Genomic DNA, 27,164 nt, shown 5'->3' with positions numbered 1-27,164 from the left:
CCTGTTGTTTTTGAAAAATCATTTAGATTAAAGTACATGAAATTATACACGCAACTGAAACTTTCATAACCGATTTATTTAGATTAAACAGGAGGACACTAATCTTTCATCGATATTGAACTACAGCAGCATGAAATGGTTATTATAACTCTATTCATGGCAGGGCGGAACAACTTAGGAATTGCCAGCCAGTTCTAACCTGACACACAGAAGGAAGCACGCTACAAGCTCATTTTGATATCATTGGAAAGATCTCGAGGAGATGAATCCAAAAATATAATGTGTAAGTATTTTCATGTGTTCATAGGCTCACAAATTGGCTCTGAAAATGCATTTCTGCAGAAATTTCTGGCAGAATTTTTTTTCTGCAGACATTTCTTGTAGAAAGTATTAATAATATGGTCTATGTCCCTCTGCTGCTTCTATAAGCACTCTAACTGGACAATGGAACACTGAATTGTATATGGCAGATGCACAATCCTTGAACAAAAGAACAAAAATTTAACACTTTGACAAATTATAACAAGAATAACATGTAAATAATGAATCTTATATATCGTAGGTGACGGACACACATAACAACTACAAAGATTTATTGTGCAGATGTCGGTATTATTGTGACATCTTCAAAATATGTTTCAACCAAAGCAAATGTCTCAGTTATTTCATCAGTATTTTAGATCTGAATATCCAAAGAAAAGATTATAGCAAATTGTTTAATGTCATAGGAAGTAAAATGTATGAAAGTAGAATTGTATCATGTGACAATTTTGACAATACTGTGTTACAAGAGAGACCTATGAGATCATCTTAAAACTAATAACTTTTTGTGATAATTAGTTTCTTTAAGTTGCCTTCAAACTGCTACATCAATGACATATTCAATTTATACCTCAAGTATACTTTGATCAATAAGTAGGGTCAATTAATACATCATAACACCTGACAATTCCAAGAAAAGAAGGATTTTTCTAACCATGACAGGGTACCATTATGTTTTTACCTATTGTTACCTAGACAGGGATATTTACAGGGAGAATCATCAGAAGATGACAAATTCCCCGTCCCCATATATTTGAAAGAACAAATCATCTGACAGTTACTTAAAGTCCAACTTGATTTTTTCTAGACTAAGTTCAAATCGCTTCTATGTAAATTATGAAAATTATAAATACAAAAAAATCCGCAAATAGCAAAGGCACCACTTCAAGATCAATTTCGCATCCAAATTCATCTGATTCATAATCATCCACAGTGGATACAATTGATGATTTGACATTATGCGCCAATATGTTGTGGCACATAATTATTTATCTATATCATTACTAATACAGACACTATATAAATTAAAGGCGCTGGGGTAGCCTAGTGGTTAAGGCGTCCGCTCGTCACGCCGAAGACCCGGGTTCGATTCCCCACATGGGTACAATGTGTGAAGCCCGTTTCTGGTGTCCCCGCGTGATATTGCTGGAATATTGCTAAAAGCGACGTAAACCAATACTCACTCACTCACTCACAATATAAATTATAGATCAGAATACATTTAGACGCCAGCATTGCTATGAAACACCTTTGACTCTACTTTCAAAATAGGTTCCTGTGATCGCATAGATAATCATTGATAAAATATCCGTGGAAAGACAATTTGCAATAGATTTCATTCTTCACGCTGTAGCCGGTTTGCTTCAGAAATTGTTCCACAGGCTGCATTAAATGTTGTAATAAAGATGATATTTGGAATTGGATGTGTAGCATTCAGTTACAGTGAGTCAGTCGACAATTGTTATGGTATGTTTTGCTTTGGGAATACTTTGCACCAATCAAAACATCGTCAGTTTGACGTATGCAACTACCGAATGCACATTGCAGTTCTGTAGTTGTTACCAAACCATATATGCTTGTAAGTGAACATTTGCACATTAAACTTTTTTCAAAATGTGCCTGAGATGAGAACACACGAGAAGGGTTACAATGTGAATGGCAAAATGAAATCATGAATTATATACATTACATAAAAAGTCAATACCTATAAATGATATAGGGAAAGAAGATATTTTCGAAATCAGAAGAAATCTCACAGATATGCTATTAAACGTATGATAAGTTTCCAACATTGTTTCGAATTTGTCAGCGTCTAAATTCAGAAACTTGGTCTAAGATGAATAACAAATGTTGGAGGGAACCAAGAACGGAATGATGATTCGTTTGCATATATGCATAAAAAGACAATGCGTCAGGACAAACATTTGCTAAACCAGGGAGTTGTTCCTGCAAGATTTTGAATAAACACATCTGAAATGGGTTTTTTCAAAGGAGACTGTTCGGAATAAACAAGTGAAGCCCATCAACCACAAGCAAAGAACGTTATCCTCGTGCATCTTTTTTCAAAGAATAGTCTGTGTCTCACATTAATACAACAACTTTGAATGTGCATCTGTAATTTCCCTCACGAAACATAGACATTGCAAATGGACGAAATGAAAAGGCTTCAAACAGAATGTTTGTTGAGAGTCATGAAAATCCCCTTTCAATGAGAGATAGAATTGGCTACTTCCATATAGACCATAGTCACAACAGTGTGGGCAGTAATACTGATTCTATGAAACCAAATGAATTAGAAATTTGGATGAACACTTAAGCAAGGTAAATCATAATTTCATTTGAAACGCCCGTTTATCTGCCTTATTCACTGAGTGTACTCTGAACCATTGATGATCAATGTTGCCAGTTGAAAATCTGTCAATAGAAAACCATTTACTTAACTCTATAACCGAGTAGGATAAATGTCAGCTGCAAGTTCCACGGTTTTTAGGTGAAATTGAATTTACAGCAAGAGGTTATTGATCGCTAATGAATGGAACGCCAGGACACTGTCCCTTCAGTAATCATTCTTCAAAGATGTGGACCAGCCTCCATTCATCAACGGAGTCACCTCAAAAGTCCTTATATTAAACAGGCTATATTCGGTTACTGATAAACACATGTTCCCGTTAGAAACCTTTCTACCTTTCAAAAACGTCCTTAAACCAGAGATGAGTAACGGAATTCTATGTTTTAGACCCGTGTGAACGGATATTGTGCAAAGTGGAATCTGTTCAAAGTGGAATCTGCTTGATTGCCTGCTTAGTTGTTGTGCTCTAGTTTTGCACTAAATAGACACTGTCTTTACGCTAACAGCATAATTAAATTTGCTTTGGCAAATGAACAAAATTGAACAGGTTAGGTATGTATACATGTATATTTGAAAGCATATTTTTTAATCACTCCCTCAACAACTCACCACACACACACACACACACACACACACACACTCTCTCTCTCTCTCTCTCTCTCTCTCTCTCTCTCTCTCTCTCTCTCTCTCTCTCTCTCTCTCTCAGTTGTGTTCACAGTTGTGATTTTGATATTGCCAAATGTGACATGAATCTCAGATCATTCACTCAACCTGTCACTCAACTTTTAATAGAAATTATTGAATCATATAATGAGCTTGCTACTGGCCAATACGACATCGTCCTCTGTTGGTTACCCAGCTGGTAACACAATGGCCGATTTTGCCGCTAAGGCAGCACTAAACACATCTGTGACATCACTTCTTATTCCATACTCTGATTACAAAGCTACCATTAGGTCTTAAATCCGCGATCTGATGCAGAGAAAACGGGACACCCAAGTAGGTATCCATAAATTTCATCAAATGAAGCCAGCTATCGGTTACACCTACTTGGGTTGTCAGTTCAGATTTGAAGAGGTCATCAAGCGATGATGTTGCATTGGCCATACAAAGTGAGTATACTCATGAATATTTATTAAAAGGTGAAGATCCTACGTTTTGCATCCTTGTGATGAAAGAGTCACGGTCAAGCACGTTCTTCTTGACTGCATTGATTTTTCCATCACAAATGATAAATATTTCAGCGCAAAAACAGTTAAGGATGTTTTTAGTAATGTTGATTATCATTTAATCATTGAGTTTTTAAAAGAAATTGAACTAATTGAAAATATTTGATTGATATGTATTGTACATAGATGTAATTTTTATGTTTGGAAGTTCAAATTAGTAATTGAGATTGTTAGTGACTGTATCCTCAAAGGGGGTTAAAGTATCGTAAAATTATTGTCGTCCTTAGAGGGTACCTAAGTCCTAATACATAATGGTTCAAAGTAAATTTAAACTTACCAATTTTTTAATCGTAGAATATGTGTGTTTTTAGTTTATGGCTATATATGTCTCCAATCACCAGCGGCTGAAGGGATGGTGTAAATCCAGCTAGGGTCCATGCAGGTAGCAAAGGTACTATAAGTCCCATGGTCCCTAGTATGGTGACCAACCTGTAGTTGCTGGTGATCTCCAGCCCGTTTTCTATTTTGTATTGTCCATAACAGTTTGTTTACTTTTACAGTTACATGCTAGTTTTAATTCTCTATCTGTGATAATCTAGTTATTTTACTGTCCTTCGATGACAGGTTTTACATAAATTAATTTAGTTGCTTTTATTATGAAACTTTTTAAAGTCACGATATGGATGAAATATTGCCGATGTGACTATAAATCTTAACTCACTCACTCACTCCATTACTTTCAATAGAAACGGTTTACACAGAACCTGACATACCGTTTCCTGTAACAAATATGACATAAGGTAACATTAATGTACCGTCCTGGGGGAACAGGGCAAGCCTCTGATACGTGAATATCACCATCATTTCTGGTTGGTATTCAAGCTGTTCTTTGATCATGACGTATTGTGGTGTAATGTGTTTGTACTACCAATCAAACTGGAGCTATCAATGCCATTGCTATGGAAGCGGGCTTAAATTCAATCTACGTGAGTGAGGAAAGTGTTTTAATCGATTCTATCCCTTCATGTTACGCCTTCTTCCTCTCTAAAACACGAATCGTCATCACAATAATGTGTAGCTGTTGACTCAGCGTCCTAGTGCCTCTGTCGCATTGTGGTTCGTTGCACATTATTTAATCGCAGATCAGTATGGAACTGTAAATTCCGAAGCCATCTTAAAATTAACGAACTCATCAAACTCTGGCTATCTCCGGATCCACTGCAGTGAAGTGGTATAACTTTATTCCTTGTGCAGGCCAGAAACCTGTGACTGTAGGCTCGAATCTTATGCCACACCCGAGCTTGTCGGTTCATCTGCAGTGGTAGAAGTCTGGCTGGATCACCTGGGCCTTTACTCCCTAGTTAAGTTGACATGCAGCAATGTACCTTGAATACCGTTCACAGCGACGTTACAGCGAACACACTCAATCAATGTGAACAGTGTGAACAATGATCAATGTGAACTATATCGTTGTTGTTGTTTTGTTTTTTTAAAATCAGTAATTGTAATGGCATGGCTCTTGATTGTCCAGTCCATTATTTCATTGTATGGTTAAACACGACTGTTCATATTACGTCATGCTGCAACACTGGGGGATCAGGCAACTTAGACGTGGAATATTTGTTTCAGTTTGTGCATGGGGAGTGTACCAGTAGAGATAAACATGCTTACCCTTTTCGCAAACACCTGGTGTCATCACATGACACAGATGCAGTTGTCCATTCATATATATTTCACCGTTGTGCCTTCTACGTATACTCTCAATGGAATCTGTATCGCCAGATAACTGAGTTTGAATGGTTTCTCTAATTTCACGCCCTTATATTATTCAGTTGTTTTATAACAATGTATTTGTTTTCGTGATTTTTCGACGCTTTATCTTTCGTCAGAAACATTCATTTTGACTGGTAATCTAACTGAATGTTGGTTACATACTGTTTGGTGCCAAACTGACAACTGTTTTTGGTTGATTGAATATGTCTTCATACCATATTGTCTTTTGCTCTTTCAACAAATTGACGCGGCTACTTTAAAAAGTGGTGATCCTCTGCAAACTTTGAATATTTCATATTGATGAATAAACACGGTCTTTCAATAACGTCGTCATAAGCGTGAAAAGATATCGTGAAGAAGATTTATGCCTTTTCCTTTTCGATTTAACCATTTTTCGTATACATCCCTCAACAGCGAGCTGTAAATGTAGTAGTAAAGATGATTATCTGAAATTGGCTTGTAACCTTTGTGTGAAACAGTCAGACTGAGTTAATAACGAGTCAGCTGACAATTTGTTGGGCTGCAGAGGACCTTGGGAATTCTTTGCGCCAATCAAAGCATCGCGAAATCGAGGTGCAAGTTACTGTTGTAGAGTTGTCAGGAAAGCCTCCAGAATTGCAACTTTGTCTTTGCCAACTTTACTAACATACGCTTAAGTGAGTGAGTGAGTGAGCTGGGTTTTACGCCGCTTTTAGCAATATTTCATCAATATCACGGCGGGGGACACCTGACATGGGCTTCACACAATGTAAAGATACGCTTAAGAGCAGCATGGGTCAGGACTATTGTAGCTTAGGTAGAGAGAATGGCTCCGAGAGTCTCTGCTCTGAAGAGAGCAAATGAAAATAGACTTCATGTTGGGCTTTGTCTTATGGGTATTAATAACACAATATCTAATGAAAGAGGCATTACTGTTTCCAAGTTGACTGCCTCGTTGCCAAAATGATGCTCATCAAGAAAGGCTTTCACATTCAATGAATATTCCAGACAATATCACTTTCGCTCCAATTCGTTCTAAAATGCGTTATAGTAAAGTTGAAGTTGCAATAGCTAAATATATGTCGTTCATTTAAAGTTAATTCCAAACACCTATGGAAGAGAACGCTTTATTGTCAGCACATGTGGTCAACGTCTGAACGCCATAAGATTTAGCCTTAGTTTAAACACCCCCACAATATATTTGAAGCCTCCAATGCGACAAAACTCTTTTCATAATGCCTATGAATCGACTGTTCTTCGTAGACTTAGTGGAAACCTTTCAACAGTCTCTGATAATTCCAGCTCTGGTTTGGTAAGTCAGTTGAATGGAATGGGCTAGATATAGCATTGATATATCTGATGCTTGAGTCACACTTCGAGGCTAGTTTCCATTGTTAGATTTGGTCAGTTTCGTATGCATAAAAACAGATGGTCACGAAGAGAGCACAGATGAGGCGCTTGGGGATGTCTGTTTTATCCCCTGAGCTACCATGTGTTCATTAAACAGATTCCCCTTGTCCGAAAATAACGCTTAAGCAAACCCACGTGTGTACTGCAAACTAGAATGAGGCAAAATTGACTTGCGCCAGACATCCTTATGTTCACTGAAATACGAAAAGCAGAACATCCCCTATAACTGGTCACTGGCCGGTTCACATCAACAAGAAAACCACATTCAGTTAGTGCATCTACGGAATCGATTTCAAACTATCAGGTTAACACCTCGAATAATTCCTGGCTTGAGACCATTCAGTTACAGTTCAGTTTGTTTTATTCTCAGAAGAACCCACCAACGGTGGAACATTACAACAAGTACAATATAAATTCACATATGATAATATATTAATCAAGATGACAAATACATATAGTCAGTGAGAATTTCAATGAAATATGACAGAATTAAGTTTCCATGAGTCTCATACAGCTACGACTAAGACAGGATTTAGACAGGTTATTTTTACTCTAGTACAGGATAAACATTTTTTCAGCTGTTACATATTAGTGGAATGCAACTGTTGTTTCAAGTATAACATCTGGCCCCGACATTCCTAGGTTGGTGATGTGAGTGAGTGAGTTTCAGCCATTTAGCGACAATAGCTTGGTGTAGACAACATCTGACGTTCAGGAGACAAGACTCCCCGTTTTCAAGTGGACCGCTGTGATGATCATGCAAGGGTTGACACTGCTTATCATTGTGGATATATTATATAAAATGTGTGTGTGTGTGTGTGTGTGTGTGTGTTCATTACTAATGGAAATCCAACAGTTAAATTTGATGTAATTTTACACGTGAACAAAACACATCATGCGCTCTGAAATGTAAAATGTCCAAGAGCATCATTCCATGTCTCTTCTTTAATTCGCACTGGATCCCCCACTATCGATCACAAAACATAATCAGCGAACTCAGCATAAGTTTTAAACCTTTCGGAAAGTTTGCAACACTTACAGTCATCAGTCAAGAATACAACGTGTTTTGTGTTGTGCATTGGTCCAAGGAGTTCACGGCAGATATGATATAACGGAAACGTTGCTAAAGATGTGCCTGTGAGTAAGAGATGAAATATGGACATACCCCAGTGAAGTTAAATGTCTCTGAATATCTTCTTATATGTTTGAAACTTGACCGATTAACCTCCAGGGAGTTCCCTATCTTTCTTATTGCAAGAGACCCTCATGTAGGATTTTTCACTTTATATCAAACCATCATTTTATGAAAACCAGTTAACAGAACTTTTTCCAAAGTTGTCAGTTATATATTCAGCATAAATATGTTTACATGCGGTTTCTAATAGCTAACCTCTTTGTATGACTGAGACATTGAATCTGTGTGTCCCGTGAACGATGATTAAACATGTAAAGTTTATCAATTGCTACTTTGCACTGAAAACGCTTCTCCTCAGTTCTCCGTGTATCTATAGACTTCATGGGAATGTCTACTGTTAATACACCATGCAGCTAGGTTTGATTCACAGGCATGAGAAGAATCGCCCACGTACATCAAAGATCTGATTGCAGTGTCGGCAACTGTATGAAGTTCTTTGTAGTTCCCCTCGAACATTGGGATCTGTGAACTTCATTGGCATCTCAACGGATATGAGACCATTCCAGATTGTTGGTAAGGTTAAATATGTGCTTCACCACAACTTAAAATAACTCATGACGTTATTGCCTTTATACAACGTGACACTGGTGGGGTCTCACATACGACTGTTGTATGTTTAATAAATAAACAACAAATATGATGGGTGTATGACGTATTAATGTCACTTTACGTTCTCAATCTTAGCGTTGCAATGTAATCCAGACGAGAAACTTAACGAACTAATTTGCAGTGTAACGTAACAACCTAAGTAAAACGGACAAATGGTACGTTGATAGTGCGACATTTTTGTCAAGGTAGAATGACTATCTACAAAATATATGATAAATTTAGACTTTCCGACCTTCATTTTTACTCACACTATCGAGTTCGGATCTGAATAATATTTATAATTATCAAACGGGCATTCGAATTCCAAACGTTGAAAATACATTTCCTTAATATCCAATCATCAGTGAACATTATTCATGCCGATAACTTAGGTTTCAGAACAATTATATGTTTCCGGAACTTATAGATGACATATATTTTTGTGCCGTCCTTAGATTTACCCAAACTTAACATATCCGGTATGAAGATATACACGAATGTGACATTTAAACACCGAAAACCAAATGAATCATAAAATGTCTGGGCATCTTATGACTCTGATTAATGAAGCACTCTTCTGCATTTAGAATGTCAATATTGTCTCTCTTGTTCGGCGTTCAAATATATATTGATCTTCATTTTAAACCGAACATTAATGTCATATTTTAACAGTTACGCTGTAATGAGTAGTTCACACGGAAATAACGGAAATAATTTTAAGATGTCAACGTCTTTGTTGTAAAGATCTGACGCCTAATCTGTTCGCCGTTATAAGAATCATAACAAAAGAACTGTAAACCTACTCATGTGACGTTATAGTAAGACGCAACTGCAGCAATATGTGTAATAAAACGAAACAATTGCAAAATGATTTGTTTTCAAATTCCGTACTATTGAAGATCAAGATGTCAGGTTGTGTTAAGCCTGTGCAGCTGATAGTTAAACTTTCGACGATCAGAGGCTTTTTTGAGAAGCCTATGCCTTGTCATCCCGTTCGATTCATAATTGATTTTGAGCGGTTGGGTAGCCTAGTAGTTAAAGCGTTCGCTCGTCACGCCCAAGACCCGGGTTCGAATCCCCACATGGGTACATTGTGTGAAGCTCATTTCTGGTGTCCCCCGCCTTGATATTGCTGGAATATTGCTAAAAGCGGCGTAAAACCAAACTCACTCACTCACTCACTCATAATTGATTTAAAACAAACGCGCAACATGGTCGTTTCTTGTTTTACATTGACAACAACCCCAATACAGTGTTAATTAAGACAAACTCGTTGAAGTGGTCTGCATCAGGTCCGTCGTCTTCTGATCCGTTACGTTGGACCTGAAATGTTGAAATGTGTGCAGCGATAATTGAGAATTCGAAGTATACTTGAATTGATTACTCTATTTGGACGTAATCAGTTACTATTGTTCAAACAGCATAACGGTTAGTAGAAATAGTGTCATGTTACATGTGTCATGTTAATGAATACGTTGATATGCGCGATCATTTCAACGATACCTGTACGTTCACAGTGTTCACATTATTTTCATACACTTTGGTTCATTTTACAATCAAATAGTATTCAAACACATGCTCCATGCAATTGAGGAACACACGGGTGTTTCGTGTTTAGACATCAGCGCACATATCCTATCAGCAACAGATGCATGTGTTGGAGAAGACATGTACATACACATACATAAATAAAAAATCCTAATTGCAAAAAGACCCTTTTAAGTTGTTAATTCAGAGAGCAGCCTAAGAAGAATAGTGAATAATGCATTCAAAATTGTTTCTTAAGTATTCTTTTTGGAACATGCAACTGAAGATCAACCACAAGAAAAAAGGTCCGTTAGGAAATTTTCTTATCGAAAAACTGGCGTGTCACACTTTCATACGATGGCTTCAAACGTGCACCGCTAATATCGTCAATGTGGAAAACGTGGGCTGTGCAAAACGGTATTGGTAAATGATATGAAAACACTGAAAATAGCTTGTCTGCTGCGGTACTTGAGATATCCTACTCAAGGAAGCCGACGTGAACATGCCGACGTTTAATAAAGACTTTGTTAGCTGTTATGTTTGTACGGGGTGCAAAAACAATGTTCAGCTTCGAAACGCTTAGTCGAAGTTTAGTTCTTTTTCATGAAGAAGTATTTCGTTCAGCCAAATCATAATTGTGTTTTGTGGGTTTACATTTGATAATGCTTTCATGAGTTGTTATACAACGCAGTAAAGTGAAGTTAATGTCATGATCCAGAGCAAAGCGGGTGTATCCGACAGCCATGTGTACGGTAAATGTACACGTGTCAATAACTACTACAGAAATTTGGACTGTGAAACATAATGATACTGGGATAACGCCAAACCTGAATTCGATCATCCATTGAGGAGATATCCAAGATTGCTATGGATCGACGCTGATTAACTGAAGTTATGTTCAAACAAGCATCATGCGCCTCACTTACAGCACATTTACTGCCCCCATGTGTTGTCAATATTGCCAACTGGAAATGGACATCATTCAGGTAACTATGGAGTGGAGTAACTCTGCTGCTAACATTCTCATTTCCCCTTTAATGGTCGTAAAGTATACTGTCCTTATGTGTATGAACAGTATGCATCTTTACAAGGCACTCATGATCATTAAGTAATTTTGCACTTTATATCATAACATATATGTAATCATACTGAACATTACTTTTTAAACTACTCTCCAGAGTTTCACAGGTATGTGACGTATGTGTGTAAATGCTGAAAGGGAGGTGTGGTGTACAACTTTTGACATTATCCAAGGAGGTATATATTTGCCATTGAACTGTGGAACTGAAATAGTCTATTTCAGATAGGTACCCATCATAGCATGTACATTTGGAATGTCACGGTTAGTGGTTATATTGTCTTTTAACGTACTCCAAAATACACCTTCACAATCAACAATGATCCAGACGCTTTAAATCTGCAACTTAGCAACTTGGATCGTCGTCTAAATCTACTTTATTCTCGGCGCTCATCTGCGTGTTAGAAGCCACAGTGTGACTGATGAGGCTAATTCCACCCAGAAAGAAATGATGCAAAAACATAGGCAGTGAGGGAACAGGCGATACATATACTTCTTTTGTATGCATACACAATTTTGTTGACGTTCCAGTGACCCTAAATCACCGTCAACATGACTGATACCAAGATTGTGGGATGTGTGACAGTGACACAGAGCGCAATTACATAGTAACATAACAGTACAGCCACCATAAGGCACAAGCAACTTTGTCCGCAAGTCGGCCACTTACGATTTGAGGGCACGGTGTACTATCCCGTAGTCAAACATTGCAAAATGGATTACCCAGGCATTTTTGTCTGAGATAAAGAAATAATGGCTTACTAATATAGTGTATTTGTTGTTTAAAACAAACACTTTCTGGAATAGAAAGCGATAAAGTCTCAACTTCTACATATACACACGGGCTTGGAGTCACACTAGGTTATATAATAACATAAATCTTAGTGTGTGTTATATATAATATACTGATGGTATTACTTCTAATTATCACACAACACACTACTTTTCTAACGTTATTGACGACGCAATATAAGCGATACTTTGTACATTGCATTATTTCTGTCCGACGGCTCTGATCGTTGCTCGCTAAACCGATAATGAATATGATGAATGATGAATCGTTTCATATTCCACTCTGTCAAGGTTTGATTAAAGAATTACGACCAATCTACGGCCAAAACCTACACTGTGCAGACAAGAGAAGCACTTGTTGAGACATGCGGCTTTACAGAACACAAAGACGCTCACCCGAGAACACCGCTGAGAGGATTGATGGTTTCACAAAATCTTATTAAGTGGTGGAATGTATCTCTTATCCTCCGATAGCCTGGTTCATCCATTACTTGGAAAGGTCCCTATTTTGGTAGAGAGTGGGTCTCTGTGTATTTCAATACTGACTGATTCACAATTTTTAGGCAAGCAAAGGAAGTGGTTTCAATGATCAGAGGCGTCCAACTGTTTGCTTGTCTTAAGGACCAAAACTTCATACCTGAGGAATGTTAACAGTTGGGTTCCTCGGGGTAATTATATATTTTGTAATGAGTGAGCGAGATGCGTTTATCACTGCTTAGAAAGGTTAAATGCTTGACAAGGGAAACGATTGGAAATAAATCCAATATATGAGTGAAAACTAAGAATCTCAAAAAGACCCTGTCCACATTCATAAGAAATCTCTGCCATAAGCAGAGTCGATTGTACAATTGTGACTAAAGTCATGAGTAGATATTCGTTTCAGCAGTGTTACAGCTGTAGGATGTTGTTTGTAAACAAATCGGGTCTGACCCGGACAATCCAGTGATTGTCACCATTCTAAACATTGTAGCCATTGGGATATTTGTTTCAGCAGTATTACAGCTGTATGATGTTGTTTGTAAACAAATCGAGTCTGACCCAAACAATCTTGTGATTGTCACCATTTTAAGCATTGTAGCCACTGTCACAATTGTAAGCAATTATACCATTTGGTATGAATTCACAATGCCATTTAGAAAATTGGTATAATGTAACATGTTATATTTGGGAACCCCCAGAACCCCAATCCACCCACCCTGGATCCGCCAATGCAGAGGCCGTGCTCTCGTATGTTTTCATTTGAATCTGAAGACAATAACGTCAATGTTGGTAAAATTTCTTTGTCATATTGAGTACCAATAGGCCTGCATTTTCGTGCCCTCAATACATAGATCTCTGTCATATACCCAAACCGAATCCACAGAATCCAAAAACAAAGATAACCATCAAATACAGACTTATAGAAATCTTTACTCACCGAGCCCATTTCTGGTGTCACTTAATTGATTACAAGGTTAGGCTGGCACAGTAATTCATGCCTGTCGGTGAATAAGTCTTTACTAGATACTAGGGTTCATTATGGAACGGGCATAGCTAAAGGAGGAAAATATATTTTTGGTATGAAAAATATTTACAAACAAGTAAGGAAGAATAATTATTTATATAATATCATGCAAACACATCAATATATTCAAACAGAAACGGAAAATGTTGTATATGACCATATTCTGAACCATGCCATATTGCACCTTGAACTTTGGTTTTTCGACATTCTGTGCAATAATCAAAAGATCGAGTTAAAAACGTGTGCAGTTACTCATACTTCAACATTAACAACAATCATTATATCTATAAAAAATATAATCAAATTCAACAAAGTGTATTTTGTGGTCACAGTTTATATACACTTAACCAAAGTAATGAGTGAGAAAGGTAACTTGGGATCAGATAAAACGCGGACAATATAATTAAGACAACATAAACCAGTTCACTGTATGTCTGTTCACATGGCGGAACGCCGTGATGTTGCTGGAATATTGCTAAAAGCGGCGTAAAACAAAACTCAGTCAGTCAGTCACATGGCGGACGCAGTGCGTAACTCCATGTTACCATCAAGGCACCGAGACTAGTAGAGGCACCTGGCAGCTTCAAGAAGAATGTCAATGTTTCAGTTGAAGCGGCCTTTGTTTGGAGGCAGAATGTTCTTTCCTGACTCCTTAAGACGAGGAGCCATGAAACAGAAAAAAATATTTCAGGGATTTCGTTTTGGAGATTGGATCAACGATTTTCTGAACACAATATGTATTATTCCCCTCCTACTTTTTAGAATGATGAATAATATTCCTTTTTCGATATCCCGTAACTTGCCAAGTGATACAACAATTTTCTCACAAAGACTTCTGCACTTCTCTTTATGTGGTGTTTGATACCATCAGAATATTGATGTTAAGAATCGTGCGACTCAAGGTACAGTTTTTAATGACTGACTGTGACATTTCAGATTGTGACGTGATTTAAACTTTGGTTCCCTTTCTTCTTTTCCTCCTTGCAAATCACCATTATGTATCGTCTGCACACTTAAGATGTCTTACAGAAGAGTGTTTACACAATGGGGTATTGCTTTAAAGGGTGGGAAAGGTCTTTAACAAGATCATAGAACACACTAGTGACGATTCTACGCTACTAAAAGGTTCTGCGGAAAGTAGAAGCCCAAAACCTATGCAGTAATCATGAGAAATCACTACTGAAAACATAAGAGTTTGTTGAACAATTCAGACTGTATCATGGTCATATACCTATAAATCACCGTAAAAAAACGCTGAGCATCTCCTACCTATCCAGTGGTACCTGTCACAAAAACGTAGCACGATATTATGGCATTGAGGCTTCGATAACAGCACCCAAGTCGTATGCAGCATGGCTATGGCAATGGCAAGTCTTCGTCCTTTTATTAAAAACTGCATGCCCTTAATGTTTCAAACGGGCCTTTAAACAAATCATTGTCAGCCGGAGTGAGTGAGTGAGTGAGTTAATATTTAACGTCACATCGGCAATATTTCAGCCATATCGTGACGAGAACATTTGATATTTAAATGAAATATATGTTAATTATAAAAAACCTGCCGACGAAGGGCAGTAAAACAACTAGAATATCACAGATATACATGTAAAACTAGTAATAGAGTCTAAAACATTTTAACCATAGGGGACAACACAATATAAAAATGGGCCATAGATCGCTAACAACTGAAGGTATATCACCATACTATTGTCAGCCGGACGTATTAGTCCAGATGAATAGGTACTATAGCATAAATTAATTACTTCATTTTGATTTTGGTAGAAAAAGAAAATGCACAATACATTTAACCAACCATTATATGATAGAATTTTCTATTGCATAAGTGCTGTGTATGTCTCTTTGGATTACTGAACAAAGTGATCACATATTTTTTTTGAAAAATCATTTAAATTAAACTGAATGAAATATTATACAGCAGTACTCTAATCGTTAATCGATACAGAAATATAGCAGCATAAAATCATTATTGTAACTTGATTCCTGTCGAGATACAGCTAATTCATATCCAGAGTGATACGCTGATGATCTGACATTATGCGCCAATGTGTTGTGACACAATATTCTTAATCTATATCACTACAAATATAGACAATATATATATTATAGATCACTATACAGTGTAGTAATTCTGAACTCAATTATACACCAGATGAAACATCTGAGACTAAACTTTCAAAATAGGTTCCCATAACCACATGGATAATCATTGCATGTATATAATATCCGTGAAAAGATGCTTTGCAATAGATTTATGTCTTTCTTCTTCACGATATAAGTAGTGTTCTCCCTAGGATTCAGAAAGGGCAGGGTAACTTCAAAGAAAAGGGCACTTCATAATCTAAAAGGGCATTTTGGTGAGAATTATTGAAAAAATAACAATAAGAAAATGTATATGAAGTCAAATGCTCTTATAATTTTATTTCTAAAATTCATTTATTACTCTTCCCATTTTGTATTTTAAGATCAAAATTTGGAAAAAAAAGCATTTCAAGACATTAATCTGTTATCATATTTGTTTACAATTTCACAAACCACGCAAACAACAATTTACAGTCTGCTTTTCTTTCTTGCCAAGTATCTGTTCACATAGTACTTTCTTCAAGTCAGTGTCTGAAACTGACGATGCATTCAGGCTAATCATAAGAAGTTTGTTGCAAGTTTGAACACTGAGTCTGTTTCTATGATCTGTCACAATCAGTTTCACTTTTGAGAACACTCTCTCAACTTCAGAAGTGGACAATCACAGTTGCATGAATGGACAGTAATTGAACAATGTTTGGATTCAAGTTTCCAAGTTGAGGCTTGAGGCTGGTGAGGGTCTTCAAAATGGTGGAGGGTGAACTGGTGTAAAGCTCCCCTGAAAACTGCTCCTTTACTTGACTCCACTCAAGCTGTGTTTGGTCGACATTAAGTCCATTTCTGCCCTTGGTGTTCCACTTAGAACATAATGAACAAAACATCATTCCCTTCTTTTTGTCATCTTATGCTTATTAAGCCATTCATTGTCAATTATTCCTCAGGTTGCATTATATGTTGGGGGCAGTGGGGTGGTTAAAACGTTCTTTCGTGACACTGAAGACCCGGGTTCGATTCCCAACATGGGTACAATGTGTGAAGCCCATTTCTGGTGTCCCCAGGTGATGTTGCTGTAATATTTCTGAAAGCGGCGTAAAACCATACTCACTTATTCATTAAATCTTGTAATAAAGATGATTATTTGGAATTGGATGTGTAACAATCAGTTACAACGAGTCAGTTGACTATTATGTATGCTACTGTGGCTTTTGTCATTTCTACAGTCGTTACCAAACCGTATATGCTTGTATGTGAACATTTGCACTCAGTTGAAATATGAATAGAGACAAACACACCAGAAGGGTTGCAATTTGCGTAGGTAGAGTGGAAACTTAAGATCTTGAGATATATAAATAATAAAGGGAAAGAAACAGTTTTATAATCAAAAGATATCTCAATGTATGATATCATGAGCGTGCATTGTCTGTGAATAACTATAATAGCTACCGTTTACTTGTACACTACGTCTGCAGTTGTGCATATCAACTGGAATTTAGATCCCTACTTCAGTCGATTAAACTCTGGACAATATTCCAGTATTATTTCGTTTTTTTATGTCCATATTTAGAAAATTGGTCTAAAATTAGGCACAGCTGTTTGAAGGCACCAAGAACGGAGCACGATAGTTTTTCTGGACACTTGTACAAAAAGACAATTCGTCAGGACAAACAGTTCAATCTAAGTTGTTTCAGCAAGGTATAGAATAAATACATCTGAAATGTTTTTCAAAGGAGACTGTTTGGAATAAACACGTGAAGATAATCAACCACAAGCAAAGAACTTTATCCACAGGGGTCTTTTTAAAGCATAGCCCATCTGTCACTTGGATACAACAACTTTGAAGGTGCCTCCGTAATTTAATGTTCATATCCAACACGAAATAGAGGCATTGAAATAATTGATGAACGATATGAAAACGCTTCAAATAGCATGTTTGCTTAGGTCTTTGGATAAAATGACTTAATTTTACTTATGTCACCAGTGTCACTTGTCAACAGTTTGGGCAGTAATACTGAGTCTATGAAATCAAAATGAATCGGTAAATTCGATGAACACTTAAGCAAGGTAAATCATAATATCATTTGAAACGCCCGTTTATCTGCCTTATTCACTGAGTGTACTCTGCCTCATTGATGATCAATGTTGCCAGTTGAAAATCTGTCAATGGAAAACCATTTACGTAACTCTATAAGCGAGTAGGATAAATGTTAGCTGCAAGTTCCACGGGTTTTTTAGGTGAAATTGAATTTACAGCAAGAGGTTATTGATCGCTAATGAATGGAACGTCAGGACACTGTCCCCTCAGTAATCATTCTTCAAAGATGTGGATCAGCCTTCATTCATCAGCGGAGCCACCTAAAAATCCTTATATTAAACTGGCTATATTCCGTTACTGACAAACACATTTTTCCGTTTAAAAATCATATGTGATCTCTTCGCTGCAATGCCACTTGCAAACGTGATTTTTTAGTGATGTTATAGAGAAGGGGAAAAGGAATTCGAAGCTTTTGACCCGGGTGCACGGACATTGTGCAAGGTGGAATCTGATCAAGGGTTATGAGTGCTTGGTTGAGTGCATGATTGTTGTGTTCATGCGACGTTTTATAGTGTATCCGAGAACAGGTTGTCCTTGTTGCAACACAGGTCAAGTATATACATGTATTCTCGTTTTGCATTCCGTGGACACGATGTCTCCGTAAGCAGCATTTTCCTTTGCAAAATGTCTGTATTACATTGGACAAGTCAGAATCGTTGCACGGAACATATTGCACTAAACACGTTATGAAATGTTCAGTAGTTCAGTAATTTCACCATTAATAATTTCTTGTTAAGGAATATGCAACAACTATGCAGCCGTATTGCACTTAAAGTTCATAAACACACGATTCATTTATAATAAAAAAGACCAGTAGTGCACCTACAGCTATGTTTCCGAAGGCAGGCGTTTCTGTTGAAGGATGTTGTGTTTAGAGACCGAATATTGTTTCAGTTGCCAATTTTCAGATGAGGAGGAGCCAAGAATCACAACTCACTTTTTCAGGACAATGTGTTCCAAGGATAAACTTACCGCAGTATATGTTTGAAGACAAACATATTTTAGAATCACTCCTTCACAAACACCCCACATGTGCACACACGCGAACACACGCACACACGAGCATCAGCACCTCCTACTACCCCACCTCAAACCTCATCTTCATCCTGTCAAACATCACTTTTCAGTTTTCAAATTTGAGACGATTGGCCCGCTCACGTGCGGATCTGTAGCTGGTTGAAAGTGCCATAGATGAGTAGTTAACTGTTCGAAATCTCGATATGTCAGAATATTATGTCTTGAACATGTAATCACCAAACACGATGATTTTCTTTTTAGTATAGGATCTTGTTCCGTTGGATTTATTTCAAAAACTCTTGGAACTTGTCATGAAATTTAAAAACTGCAGCCTGAGTTACACTTTAATCCTGATTTTCCTCCCCCAAGGACCTCTTAAATTGTTTTGTTCCCAAATTACTACAGACATCTTGACAACTACGCAATTTCTTTTTTTTTTTAGATCATTAACATTTTAACGGTAACTGAATTAAGTATTACAATCTTTCGCAATCAACTGACGCCATTAAGTAGACTAAAATTACAAATCTAACTTTTGTGAGGTCGACTAGCATTAGTATGTGAGAAGATTTGCTATTTCATCTGATATATAAAAAAGAACATGTTTTCTTGTTGACTATTGACGTGTGTGTGTGTATGTGTGTGTGTGTGTGTGTGTGTGTGTGTGTGTGTGTGTGTGTGTGTGTGTGTGTGTGTGTGTGTGTGTGTGTGTGTGTGTGTGAGTGAGACTGAGTTGGGTTTACGCCGCTTTTAGCAATATTCCATCAATATCACGGCGGGGGACACCAGAAATGGGCTTCAAACATTGTACCCTAATGGAAAGTCGAACCCGGGTCTTCGGGTGAACGCTTTAACCACTAGGCTACCCCATCGCTCCTATTGACGATTGAAAAATAGCTAGGAGTTGACTGTATAGCGCAAATATGTATGTTCTTATGTAAATTGTAGCTTTAGGTATTCATCTTGATTAATATAATTGTATATACATCTATATCAATTTTGTAACTTTGCCTGTTTGTTGTATCTACATGTATATAATATGTTTGATCTTCGGATGATCGTCTGGAGGAAATAAAGACTCTCTCTCGAGGTACCCACTCACAGCTGAGTGGACTGGGACACATAGTCACAAGACTTTGTCCAAGTTTACTGCACGTTGCTGTACCCGCAACTAGGTGTTTACACGTGTTCATGTTGCCACCATCTGACCATCTTGTCATCTACCAACGGATTCGTGGGTTCTTTTAAGTGCACGGGGTTGTGTACTGTACACTAGGGGTTGTGACAACACTGAAAGAGTCTGCCCACAAAGTTGACTCCACGCTTTTTTACACCAGGTCACAAGTGGACTCGATCGCGGCACCTTAAGTTCGCTGGATCACTCGCTTGACACTTTATACAGCTCGCCTATGACTATGAACTTTTTAGATTTATACATCGTTATTCTGGGAATGACAGACTACTTGTTTAATTCAACAGATGCGCTGGTTTCTCAAATTCAAATGAAAAGAACTGCAATAAATACAAATTTCACCAATACTTGTGTATAGAGAACAAACTTAACTGGGATTAAGAATGAAAATTAGAAAACGGTAGAGGCGGAAATCAAATATGGTTAATGCAAACCTTTACCCTACATTTTCTACATTACCTGCAGGTATCTGTGACGTATATGTTTTAATTTATTATCCCATTCTAACATATGATGTGTCATTAGAACATAGTGCGTCTGTAATCTTAAATAACATTAGTCAAAACAAATTGTTTTGACCAATGTACAAAATAAGGAAAGGTGGTCGAAGTGATTGATGTAACTGGTTTACACTCTGACATGTTTGTCAATATTTAGGCTTTGCTATGTTTAAAAAGAAAAACGTCTGAGTATTTCATGGGTATCTGATAGAAGACTCCTTTTGGTAGTTTTGTGTATTAATATAATGCCATCTTGTAAATGTGTTGTTGAGTGATATCAAATAAAGCGGCACACCATTCATAATCTATATCATTTCAAATTTTAAGCAAGTTATCTTTTCAAGTGACACAATATGCTGACGTTTGAAAATGACCGCCTTTATTCATGATCGAGAAGGGTGGGTAGCCTGTTTGTTCGTCAATCCAAGGTCCCGTGTCAGATAGATTCCCTTCATTGCTGCAATGTGATGATGTTCACAGTCGTGATTTTGATATTGCCAAACGTGACGTGAATCTCAAATCATTCACTCAGCCTGTTGGTTAGAGAATGGTTCCATTACTTTGAATAGAAACGGCTCGCACTAAACCTGAAATACCTTTACATTAGACAAATATGACATAAGGTAACATTAATGTACCGTCCTGGGGGACCAGGGCAAGCCTCTGATACGTGAATATCACCATCATTTCTGGTTGGTATTCAAGCTGTTCTTTGATCATCACGTTTTGTGGTGTAATTTGTTTGTACTACCAAATCAAGCGAAACTATCAATGCCATAGCTATGGAAGCATGGTTCAATTCAATCTACGTGTTTTAATCAATTATATCCCTTCATGTTACGCCTTCTCCCTCTCTAAACACCTATCACAAATCGTCAACGCAATAATGTGTAGGTGTTGACCTAATGCCTTTGTCGCATTGTGAGATATCAGGGATGTGGTTCGTTGCAGATCATTGAAGTTGAGCTCAGTGTGGAATTGTAAATGTATATGTCAGCTTAAAATTAACCATTTTATTACACTGTGGGGCCGCGAATAGATGCAAAACTGCTGATGCGGCGTACAAAATGTTTCACTCACTAAACTTGCGGCGAAGCAATTTAGGTGTAGTGTAACTTTGTTAGTGGGTAGGCCAAAACGCTGTGATTGTAGGTTCGAATCTTATGTCATACTCGAGTTTGTCGGTTTACCTGAAATGGTAAAAGTCAGGCTGGTTCATGCGGGGCTTTGCTCCAAAGTTAAGTTGACATGCAGCAATGTAACTCGAGTACTATTCACAAATACGTTACAATGAAAACACTCACTCAATGTGACAGGTATAATTCAAATTAACTATATCGTTATTACCTTTATACAAATTCAACAAATGTGATCATGGCATGGGTCCTGATTGTCCATTATTCTATTGTATAATCAAAACTCGACATTGACGGGTCAGGCAACTAACACTTTCAATACGTTTTAAGCGAAGTTTGTGCGTGGGGAGTGCTACCTGTAGAGATCAAAACCCTTACCCTTATCGTGAACACCTGGTGTCATCACAGATTTGCAGTTTTCCATTTATATATATTTCACATGTTTGCCTTTTACTCTCAGTGGAGTCTGTTTCTTCAGATAAGTAAGACTGAATTATTTCTCGCACTGACATTTAAGATTAACCTGGACATTTTTTCCAATGTTATTTATGTCATTTTTGTTTGATAACAATTCCCATGTTTATGAAGTCTCACCAAAAGGAATTATATACACAGTGACAAAGAAGATGAAACATGAGTAGCTGCCATAGCAGCATTACAGAATAAATATATTTGACCCTAAAGCCACGTTTATAAAGATTATATTCTGTACAAATAAATAACTGCTCTAGTACCAATCACATTGTCAAAGATTCCGTCAGACGCGATCAGTGTAAATACACACACATTTTTTTCATATTTCAGATGACTTCATAAAAAGTACATCTCTCATTCATTCTGATACACACTGATAAGATTCCATTCAGTGAAAAACATGCTAAAAGATAAGTAATCGCCTGTATTAATGTAAACATGAATTCACATTTGGATTGTTACGAATAATCACTGTTGAACTATTTGTACTTGCACTTAATATCAACTGGTCACGGGTGCACAAGCCAGTCCACTCTGTCGGAAATGCATCGTATGCATTTATCTGTCGATGGATAGATCTAAAGCCTTTGTAAAGAAATTTGCAACTTTCAGTATCACCGTTTAAATGGTGTAATAAACTGCATTAAACATTATCTTGCAACTCTTATGTTAACCAAAAGTACATCAGACTGTGTCGAGGAACATCGCTGTACTATACGAAAGCTTTGCAGTGTGCGTTCAGGTTCTAAACATGTTTATTTTTACCCTTGTAGCAGCAGAAATATAAACAAAAGGTCAGGAAAAATGGGAACCAAAATTTGGTCAGCTTGCCTGGAATGAGATTTGTGCTAAGGTGTTCAGTACAACTCAAGAAGTGAAACTGCGCTAGTTTCAATATAGAATTGTGCACAATATACTTACAACAAATTCCTTTTTATTAAAACTAAAATATGTTCAAAATGATCTTTGTTCTTTTCGTCCATTTGTTTTGGGAATGTTTCCAAGAACTTTTGTGATGAATTTCTGAAATGAATAGATCAGTGTGGTCATGTATGCAATATGAAGCTAAGTGCCGAATTTATACTATTTGGAGTTCAAGAAAACATAATAACAGACAAGTTTTCTTTATTTCATTTTGCTTTTCGCAAAATTCTTTATTTACAAATGCAAATTTAAAAATTCAAAACTTATTTTTAGCAGATTTGTAAAGGAAATGAACATTAGATACAAAATAGAAAAGGACATAGGTTTTACAAACAGTGATCAACATAAGTTATATCAGGCTTGGATGTTATATCATGTACTTTTTGCATCATTGCAGCAATAAGCAAGATCACTGAATATATATTTAACATGGGATACGAGGCCAGCATATTCCTATCGAGCTGCGTGTGAATGTAGGTGTGTAAGAAGGTGAATGAGTGTTTGTCCTAATGGAGAAAAACCTTCTTTCTCTGTACATCCTATAAACACCCACGAAATACATTATTACATGTATTGCATGCTGGAACCCACATTATCCTGGGTGTGAGCTATCCCATTTGTAACAGGGAAGGAGGAATTACAATATGTAAAACACAAAAATATCAAAACAAAACATATTTCAGAAACCAATATCCCTATCAGCAATGCTGGCACAGACGAGGTAAACGTTTTGGAGACGTCGTAATCAGAGTCTTATTATCGTTACCATTGTACAGCTTGGGCTCATGATCATAATAGTGAGTGAGTGAGTTACACCTCACATCGGCCATATCGTGACGAGATAAATTAATAAATGAATAGCTAATATGTAAAAACTGTAAAAAGTAATGTCAATGTTAACAGTAAAATCTAGCTTGTCACATATTTGTTTAATCTGGCTCAAAAACAATTAAAATGATACACTATTGGGATCCAAAGGGGCATGAGATCACTATCAATCAAAGATAGGCCAATATTGAACAAACCTAATGGATAACAACTTCTTTATTTCGTGAGTGAGTTGTTATTCATAAAGTTTGCTCAATATTGTACGTCGCAACTTCTAAATTGCCACTCAAACAAGTTAAAATGTTAGGCCACCATACTAGGCACCTTCGGAACTTGCAGTCATGATCACAATGATATAGGTTGGTATTACAATAACTTGTCAGACTGTATTGTTCATGGCAAGGTCGCGTGTCGGGAAACCATCATTGCACTACAATGTCATGGGCAACGTTCCATCCGTCACGATGATAAGAAATGTGTTCATCGCGCCAGGATTGTGACCCAATTCTTCGAAATGCAAAACATCCATTACATTTCTTTGCCAGCACTCAATGCTAAATTTCCTCAAGAAAACACGTCCAGGATGTCATTGGATTACGGATCTTTAACGGCCTATAGCTCGTGCGCCACAATCACATAACAACACCTATTCCGAAATCTTCACAACGTGATTGCCCAGCCCAGCAGATAAGATCATAGATCATATCATTTCAATTTTCCAATAGCATACGGGTCAGAAAATAGATCTTGATAATTCAACAATCACCTTACTTCTTAGTGCACTATGTTTTGAACGTGAACTATAACATTAATAGCGTAAAATGCATTTATAAACATTTTATTTTGACACAAATTAGGCTGTCAGTCATGTTCGCTATTAGATGAAATTGGACATTTGAAATATTACTTAAGAGCAAGGTGCACATGGTGTTCGCAAAAGACCTGGAGGAGGGATGCAGTCATTAATATCAGGTATTAGAGCACCCGCGACCCTTCATACAATATAGAACTCAACCCCCAGCTTTACTGTCAAATACTACTCAATGTTTGATTACATCCAGAAATTATCCAACAAATCAAAATTGAAAAATCCCAATGTAGTATGATTGGCTAACCCCTGTAGGATCTCAATTTCACGATAAAGCCACGAGGTCGATGTGCACTGGGTGCTTGAAAACTTCTGTTGGATGTATGTTGACACAATCGTTGCCAGTTATTATGAAAGCGCACAAGAAAATTTGCTACTAGGAATTGCACCAACTGAATACACATGACTGGGTGACAGCCTCGAAGACGTTGGTTGATGACGACAGAATTGGGCAGAAGTAACTTGCATGAAACTTGGTTTACATAAAGTCACGTTGCAAACGTATTTGGTCAGCCAAAGTGCGAGCAGAAGGGAATGGAATCCATACCAGACCAACTACCCAACGGCAATCACGTCAATGTTGGTAAAACTGCTTTGTCATATTGAGTGCCAATATGCCTGCATTTTCGTGCCCTCAATACATAGATCTCTGACATATACCCAAACCGAATCCACAGAATCCAAAAACAAAGCAAACCATCAAATACAGACTTATAGAAATCTCTACTCACCGATCACTTAATTGATTACAAGTTTAGGCTGGCACAGTAATTCATGCCTGTCGGTGAATAAGCCTTTACTAGATACTGGGGTTCATTATGGAACGGGCATAGCTAAAGGAGGAAAATATAACTTTGCTATGAAAAACATATATTTACAAACAAGTAAGGAAGAATAATTATTGATATAATATCATGCAAACACATCAATATATTCAAACAGAAACGGAAAATGTTGTATATGACCATATTCTGAACCATGCCATATTGCACCTTGAACTTTGGTTTTTCGACATTCTGTGCAACAATCAGTAGATCGAGTTAAAAACGTGTGCAGTTACTCATACTTCAACATTAACAACGATCATTATATCTGTAAAAAATATAACCAAATTCAACAAAGTGTATCTTGTGGTCACAGTTCATATACATATAACCAAACTAGTGAGTGAGAAAGGTAACTTGGGATCAGATAAAACGCGGACAATATAATGAATACAACGTAACCCAGTTCACTGTATGTCTGTTCACATGGCGGACGCAGTGCGTAACTCCATGTTACCATCAAGACGTCCTGGGCGACTTCCTCAAGGCACCAAGACTAGTAGAGGCACCTGGCAGCTTCAAGAAGAATGTCAATGTTTCAGTTGAAGCCGCCTTTGTTTGGAGGCAGAATGTTCTTTCCTGACTCCTTAAGACGAGGAGCCATGAAACAGGAGAATTTATTTCAGGGATTTCGTTTTGGAGATTGGATCAACGATGTTCTGAACACAATATGTATTAGTACCCTCCTACTTTTTGGAATGATGAATAATATTCCTTTTTCGATATCCCGTAACTTGCCAAGTGATACAACAATTTTCTCACAAGGACTTCTGCACTTCTCTTTATGTGGTGTTTGATACCATTAGAATATTGATGTTAAGAATCGTGCGACTCAAGGTACAGTTTTTAATGACTGACTGTGACATTTCAGATTGTGACGTGATTTAAACTTTGGTTCCCTTTCTTCTTTTCCTCCTTGCAAATCACCATTATGTATCGTCTGCACACTTAAGATGTCTTACAGAAGAGTGTTTACACAATGGGGTATTGCTTTAAAGGGTGGGAAAGGTCTTTAACAAGATCATAGAACACACTAGTGACGATTCTACACTACTAAAATGTTCGGCGGAAAGTAGAAGCCAAAAACCTATGCAGTAATCATGAAACTCACTACTGAAAACATAAGAGTTTGTTGAAAAATTCAGACTGTATCATGGTCATATACCTATAAATCACGGTAAAAAAACGCTGAGCATCTCCTACCTATCCAGTGGTACCTGTCACAAAAACGTAGCACGATATTATGGCATTGAGGCTTCAATAACAGCACCCAAGTCGTATGCAGCATGGCTATGACAATGGCAAGTCTTCGTCCTTTCATTAAAAACTGCATGCCCTTAATGTTTCAAACGGGCCTTAAAACAAATCATTATCAGTCGGACGTATTAGTCCAGATGAATAGGTAATATAGTATAAAGTAATTACTTCATTTTGAGTTTGGTAGAAAATTAATTAAAGTGCACAATACATTTAACCGACCATTATATGATACAATTTTCTAATGCATAAGTGCTGTGTATGTCTCT

This window comes from Haliotis rubra, unplaced genomic scaffold (genome assembly GCF_003918875.1).
Source record: "Haliotis rubra isolate DU_JTF1 unplaced genomic scaffold, ASM391887v1 Scf31, whole genome shotgun sequence".
In the NCBI taxonomy this organism is placed as follows: domain Eukaryota; kingdom Metazoa; phylum Mollusca; class Gastropoda; order Lepetellida; family Haliotidae; genus Haliotis; species Haliotis rubra.
Note: the sequence above shows the minus strand (reverse complement) of the source record.